Genomic DNA, 6407 nt, shown 5'->3' on the forward strand with positions numbered 1-6407 from the left:
TTGACCGTCGTGGGCATAACATCATTGAGGTGTATTCAATTCAGCAATCAACAAAGCAGTTGCCTGGTGCTGTTGGGTTCAAGTTGTCTGGGAAATTGAACAATGGTGTTACAGCTACCGACTTAGTTTTAACTGTGACGCAAATGTTGAGGAAGCATGGGGTTGTTGGCAAGTTCGTTGAGTTTTATGGTAATCTCATTTTCATGGAGCTGAATAGATTAGGCCGTAGGCTTTCTGTTCCATTTATTCTGACGTAAATCTGTTGTTCTAAATCTTTACTTTTCTCATATAGGTGGGGGCATGGGTGAATTATCATTGGCTGATAGGGCTACTATTGCTAATATGTCTCCTGAATATGGAGCAACCATGGGTTTCTTTCCTGTAGATCATGTCACTCTACAATATCTCAAGCTAACAGGATGAAGTGACGAAACTGTAAGTATTGTACTTGTGAATGTTTTGACTGGAGAATGGGGGGATTAGAAATTTGGTCGATGAGGAAACCACCCTCTTATGTACCAGGTGGCAATGATAGAAGCCTATCTGAGTGCAAACAACGTGTTCGTTGACTACAACAAGGTATACATCTTTCTTAACCATTCAGTTTTAATTGAGCATTTGACTCTGAAATGTAATTGATTTCTTTTTGTGGATCCAGCCTAAAAAAGAGAGTATATTCATCTTATCTAGAGCCAGATCTTGCAGATGTTGAACCCTGCATCTCAGTTCCAAAGCGGTATGTTCGTGTTAGTTTAATCCATGTGCTATATTCACTCAGTTGTTGAATCATTATATTCAAGTTGGAGATATTGCAAGAAAGGTATTTTATTTGGGTCAGTAGGCTTTTAGACTGAGCTTCTCTTGTTTTTGGTATGACTTTGTAATATGGCTTTAAAGTCACTAGTATGGAGTTATTATGGCAAATTTGATGTTTTTGTTTTTTATTGAATAAATTAGTTTCACCAAGTGAATGAGGTGCAACAAACTGCCTCATTGTGTTCCAAATGAATGATTGGATCTCATGTATATTTGTTCTGGGCTGGGTTGGGTTGGATCGAGTATAAATGACTTTGGGTTTTCGCCCCTCGGTTTGGAATTCGGGACAGGTCGGGTTGCGAGATGGGAGGATGAGTTGGGCCTGGGTTGCTCCCTCAACCTGACCCAACCTGCCTGAGTTGCACGCCTAATTGCAGAGTACCTATCCACACCGGTTTCTATGACACTCTTGGCAATATTTTCCCAAATCAATGGAACTTGGATCCTCAAAAAAGTTTTTTACATTCCTCACAGTTAAAATCTTGCTGTAACTTGTATTAGAAATTTATTTATTTTAGTCAAGGTTAGCTAAGCCCGCATGTGTGTACAAGCGATCCCATCTACACACCATTGGATGTATCAATGTGGCACATTGGTGCAAGATCCAATCCGTATGTCGGATGGGCCTGACCATGTACATGATCTGGTACAAAAATCAGTCTGGTCAACTTTTAATTGGGCAGACAAGCTAGAGATACTTTGCCAATTCTTTTTCATCCATCCATTTGTTTAGTAAACTTTGGCAGGCTGGACAAGTGGACTGGCCTGAACATTGTTGTGTAAATGGCAGCCTTGACGCATGGGCTTATCAAAGCTCTTTTTAGTCATTGTTGTACTTCATGTGCACAATATGGCCGTGTTCTTCTTTATTATTTCAGGGATATTTGGGTCATACTATCTTCGAATCTTTTGCATACACGCCAACGTTTTTTCTGGTGAAATAAATTACTTTCTTCATTTTAGATTTTGGCAAGTGTTACATGTATATCTGTTCATTGCATTCGATACATGTAAAAAGGCTATCTAATGATCCTATACTATATATAACTCTAGTAGTTGGAACATTGGGAATTCCAGGTTGGCACTTCTGTCGGAATTTCTGCCGGTATGAGTTGTGGGTGGCCTGCTACACCCTCGAGGTATCTGTTAAACTAGAATTTACTTTAATACTAATTACTTTCTTTGTGAATGGCTCGAATCTAGAGCATGCCTTCTTACTAGATGCCAATTTTGACTTGCAATGTATCTCTTGGTTGTGATGAACATCCATTATTTGTTTTGTAGCAGCAGGAGATTTCTTTGGCTTCTGGATGTTTGCATCCTTGTGTGCTTCAACACCCGCTTTTTAACATGAGCTGGACAGATAGGAGAGCCCTAGCCAATCAGAGTTGACTGTGTCAGTTGTTAAAAGCCGAATTATACCAAACCTTGGTTTTTCGAGTGTGTTTTCTTAGGTGCATTTGTAGTTTGTTTTGAAAACTTTAAATAGACGGATAACTTTTTTTTAAAATAAAATAAAATTAGTATTGTTATTTTATAAATGGATTAAATTGAATGATTGTATTTGATTTGATTGAATGAATGATTACGCACATGTTTAAGAATATATTAAAATGGATGATTTAGCCTCAGTTGTTGTGAATTGATGTTAAAATTTGAATTTAGCCTTATTTGATGCCAACGGAGGCTAAATCCATCTTTAGCCTCAGTTACCTAAACTGAGACTACAACTCCCTTGGCTAAAGGCTTTAGCCTCGGTTCTTGAGAATTGAAGTTAAAAATAGATTTAGCTTCGGTTGTAGGCAATTAAGGCTAAAATTTGGATTTAATCTTAGTCGGAAACAACAGAGGCTAAAATTTTGATTTAGCCTCATTTCAAGGCAACCGAAGCTAAAATGTTCTTTTAGCTTTACTTGAAGAACCAAGGCTATAGAAGTCTTTTTAGCCTCGCTTGCTAAAATTGAGGCTAAAGCCTTTAGCCACAACATTTCCAACCTCGGTTTGGATAACTAAGGCAAAACTAAGGCTAAAGGCTTTAGCTTCAGTTTTTAACCCTTTTAGCTACGATTTTGAATTGAGGCAAAAGCCCTTTTTTCTTGTAATGCCATATTGGAGAGGAACGTGCAATGGTTGCTTGGGCAGGGGGAACTTTTGAAAAGATAACTGGACGGGACTAGGCCCGCAACCTCAACACTCTAAAAAATCTGTTCCTCCTGGCCTGATGTCCCTTAAGGTGAATTAGTTCCTGGGGTTGAACAGCCTTCCCCCGTGCTCGGCCTTCGACTTCCTTCCCCAGCGAATAATTGACTTCATTTTTCAGGCAGGTTTCTGCCTAACGGATGGCCTTGACAAGTGCATCTGGCCTTTCACCACCTCGTGTGAGTTCTCGATCCGAACAACTTGGAAGGTAAGCAAGGCCAGTAGTCCTCGTAGAGAATGGGCAAGATGGGTGTGGCATTCCCCAACGAATAACTGACTTCATTTTTCAGGCAGGTTTCTGCCTAACGGATGGCCTTGACAAGTGCATCTGGCCTTTCACCACCTCGGGTGAGTTCTCGATCCGAACAGCTTGGAAGGTAAGCAGGGCCAGTAGTCCTTATAGAGAATGGGCAAGTGGGTGTGGCATTCCAAGCTGCCTCCTAAGATATCCCTATTTGTTTGGCGAGTTCTGTTGAAAGCTGTCCTAGTGGATGGAGCTGTCCAAGGGCATGGGATTCAGCTGGTGTCCAAGTGTGAATGTTGCTTGGACATCTTGCGCTCAGGCCATTCGGGTGAGTCTCTTCATCACCTTTTTATTAGCAGTGTGCTGGCGTTGTCCAGCTAGGAGTATTTTGGAGGGATTTGCAATGTATCAATCAGGGGGGCCCAATTGATTGAGGCCAGGCTGAACCAATGGTGGAATGCTCCTTCGTCGAGTGGGAGAGCATCGCCCCTTCAAATGTTGGTTCCATGCCTTATCCTGTGGGAAATTTGGAAGTCCAGGAACTTGACTAGATTTGACGGAAGGCCCGCCTTTGTGGCCGATGTCATTGCTAAGGTGAGTAGGTGGCTAGCCTTCATGAGCGATCGGCCCTCAATCCATCGCCTTAGGCCATCCGGTCGTGCATCTCGGTCAGATCTGGGGTCGGCTGCCTCTCACCTCGTTTCCTCTCCTCTAAAGATCGTGAAATGGGCAAGGCCCAATCAAGGCCGGACAAAGGTGAATGTTGACGGGTCAGCAAGGGGTAATCCAAGGCTATTTGGTGGCGGGGGTGTCTACAGAGGTGACAAGGGAGGATTTCTTTTTTGCTTTCTCGGATGGTTATGGGATTGGCTCTAACATCAGTGCGGAGCTTCGGGCGGTTCATGACGGGCTATCTATTTGCTTCAGTTTAGGTCTCACCAAAGTGGTGGTGGAATTCGACTCCCAACTAGTGATCGCGTTTTTAAATGGGAGTGTCTTCCCGAGTTGGAAATGGGGCTATTGGTTAGCTAGAATAGAGAGGTTAAAACTCAGAGGTTAGGTAGATTTTGTCCATATCTTTAGGGAAGGAAATGTGCCAGCAGATGGTATGGCCCGCTTGGGAAGCGAGTCTCAATCGGCTTCGATGGTCTGGAATTTCAGGGAGCTCTTGATCCAGGTTAGGGGTCTCCTTTTCCTGGATATAGTAAACCTGGGGGCAGTTAGGCTCGTCTCTGGTGGAGACAACCAGTGACCCAAGTTTGAGCTCCGGTTGTTTGGGCTTGGTTTTTGTTTTCTTTTTTCCTACTTGTGGGATGTCCTTTTATTTTTCTTGCCTTTCATTTTCCTGCTAGATTATGATAGGCTTCGCCCATGCCCTTTTTTCTTGGGGAAGCCTGAATGTCCATTATCATGTATATTTTGCCTCAAGGATGAATTGAGGAAAGTTTCTTTGAAAAAAAATAATTAAAAAAATGACTCAACTGAGCCACAAAGGAAAGCAGGTAAGGAGGGAATCCCGCTTTTGATTTCCTGCATAATCTGCATGTATGAACACAACGAATTCCAAAGTTTAGCTACCATAACAAATAAAAATCCCAAAAACAACCTTCCAAATGAAGGGTCTACTTCATTGTAGTCCAATGGTCTTTTCCTAGATTTGCGGTGTATCTGCTCCCACCATTTAATGTCTGGTCTATTGCATATGATAGCAAATATAGTACTCCTTATTGCCAATAAATATAGTATTAGAGGCATATTAGCTTTTTTGCTTTTGTGCTAGAAGATTAATTTGTAGATAGCATACAATATGAAGCAAATAAAGTACTAAGTGGATTGAAATTCTGCATATTGAAGTAGTGAAAAGCTCTTTCAACATAACTCTACACTTTTATGCTTTTTTGCTCCAAATATAGTCATTCGAAGAATATGATTAATGGCTCCTAATTTTTCATATTAAATTTACGAACCAAACAAGCTTTGTACTACAATATCTTTACTAAGACGTACATCCATAATGTGATTAATACCCAATCATAAGATAATGATGTTACTTGTACTATATTGACGAACATAGGTACCATGATCTGCCTCACATTTTTTAAATCTTAAATTAACAGTGGAAGACTTAAACTGCTCGTAGGCTTAAACTGCTTGTATTAGCACCTTCACGCCTATTTTAATCCAAAAGCTTTCTTAAAATATTTTAGGGGATGGTTGGGAATATTTTATAGGACTTCTCTCTCTCTCTCTCTCTCTCTCTCTCTCTCTCTCTCTCTCTCTCTCTCTCTCTCTCTATATATATATATATATATATATATATATATAAAATTCTTTCTTGGAAAATGTTTTCGACCATAAGGTGAACTCACAATTAGAGAAAATGTCATTTTCTTGAAAAATATTTTCCACCCAAATACTTTTTGAGCACTTAAACAGGCCCTTTTTCAAAGAATAATACATAAAAGAAGTTATAAAAATTATTCCGTCTTTTCTTTTTTCTTTTTTCTATTTTTTTAAGCCCACAACAAGCCATAAAAATATGCCAACTTCATAACTAATAATTTTATTAAAAGACTTCTAAAGAAGCAGAGGATGGTTACAACAAGGCCAATTGAAGTTCTTTGGAATGCCTCCTCTTCTAATGAAAAATAAAAAATAAAAAATCTTTTCCAAAGGTGAGGAGGCTTATCTAATTAATGTAATTTTTGGATATATCATGTATAAGGCTCTCTTGAGGATAGTTACAAGGCTCTTAACAATGGGGTTACATGTAAAGAAAGGCATAGGTTACTTATTATGCCCCTACATAGATTGGAGAATATTCATAGACACTTTGCATTGTGCTACAAAACCACTATCTTTGTCACATTTCCAGAATGTGGATTCATCGTTCTTTTTTTCCATTTTTTTTTTAACTCCTCTTGTAACTAAAGAAGCCATAAATTACGATCTCTTTATCATTTGGATTTGAGAAAAGCTTCACTTAAATCCCATTTAGCTATTTATCCCTCTTATTCAATCTATTAGAAATCTTATTGAGGGTTACATGTGTCATGTTCCTAACATGCTGAGCAGGTTTTACTTCCCAACCCTTGTGTGACATATTTGGGAGAGAGGATAGATAACCGCATTTTCAATTCTAAATCCC

At 39.7% G+C, this 6407-nt stretch overlaps 1 long non-coding RNA gene across 2 annotated transcripts; it reads left to right on the plus strand.

Moving 5' to 3' along the window:
* Nucleotides 1-994, plus strand: LOC131230865 (uncharacterized). Of its 2 annotated transcripts, XR_009164118.1 has the most exons (4): nt 1-189; nt 293-435; nt 523-579; nt 659-994. It is a non-coding gene; the product is annotated as an uncharacterized LOC131230865 (long non-coding RNA). The 2 variants fall into 2 exon arrangements; XR_009164117.1 differs by having other exon boundaries at nt 10-189; nt 523-994.
* Nucleotides 995-6407: the final 5413 nt, after the last annotated feature.

The sequence above is a fragment of the Magnolia sinica genome, chromosome 17, assembly GCF_029962835.1.
Source record: "Magnolia sinica isolate HGM2019 chromosome 17, MsV1, whole genome shotgun sequence".
NCBI classification, from domain to species: domain Eukaryota; kingdom Viridiplantae; phylum Streptophyta; class Magnoliopsida; order Magnoliales; family Magnoliaceae; genus Magnolia; species Magnolia sinica.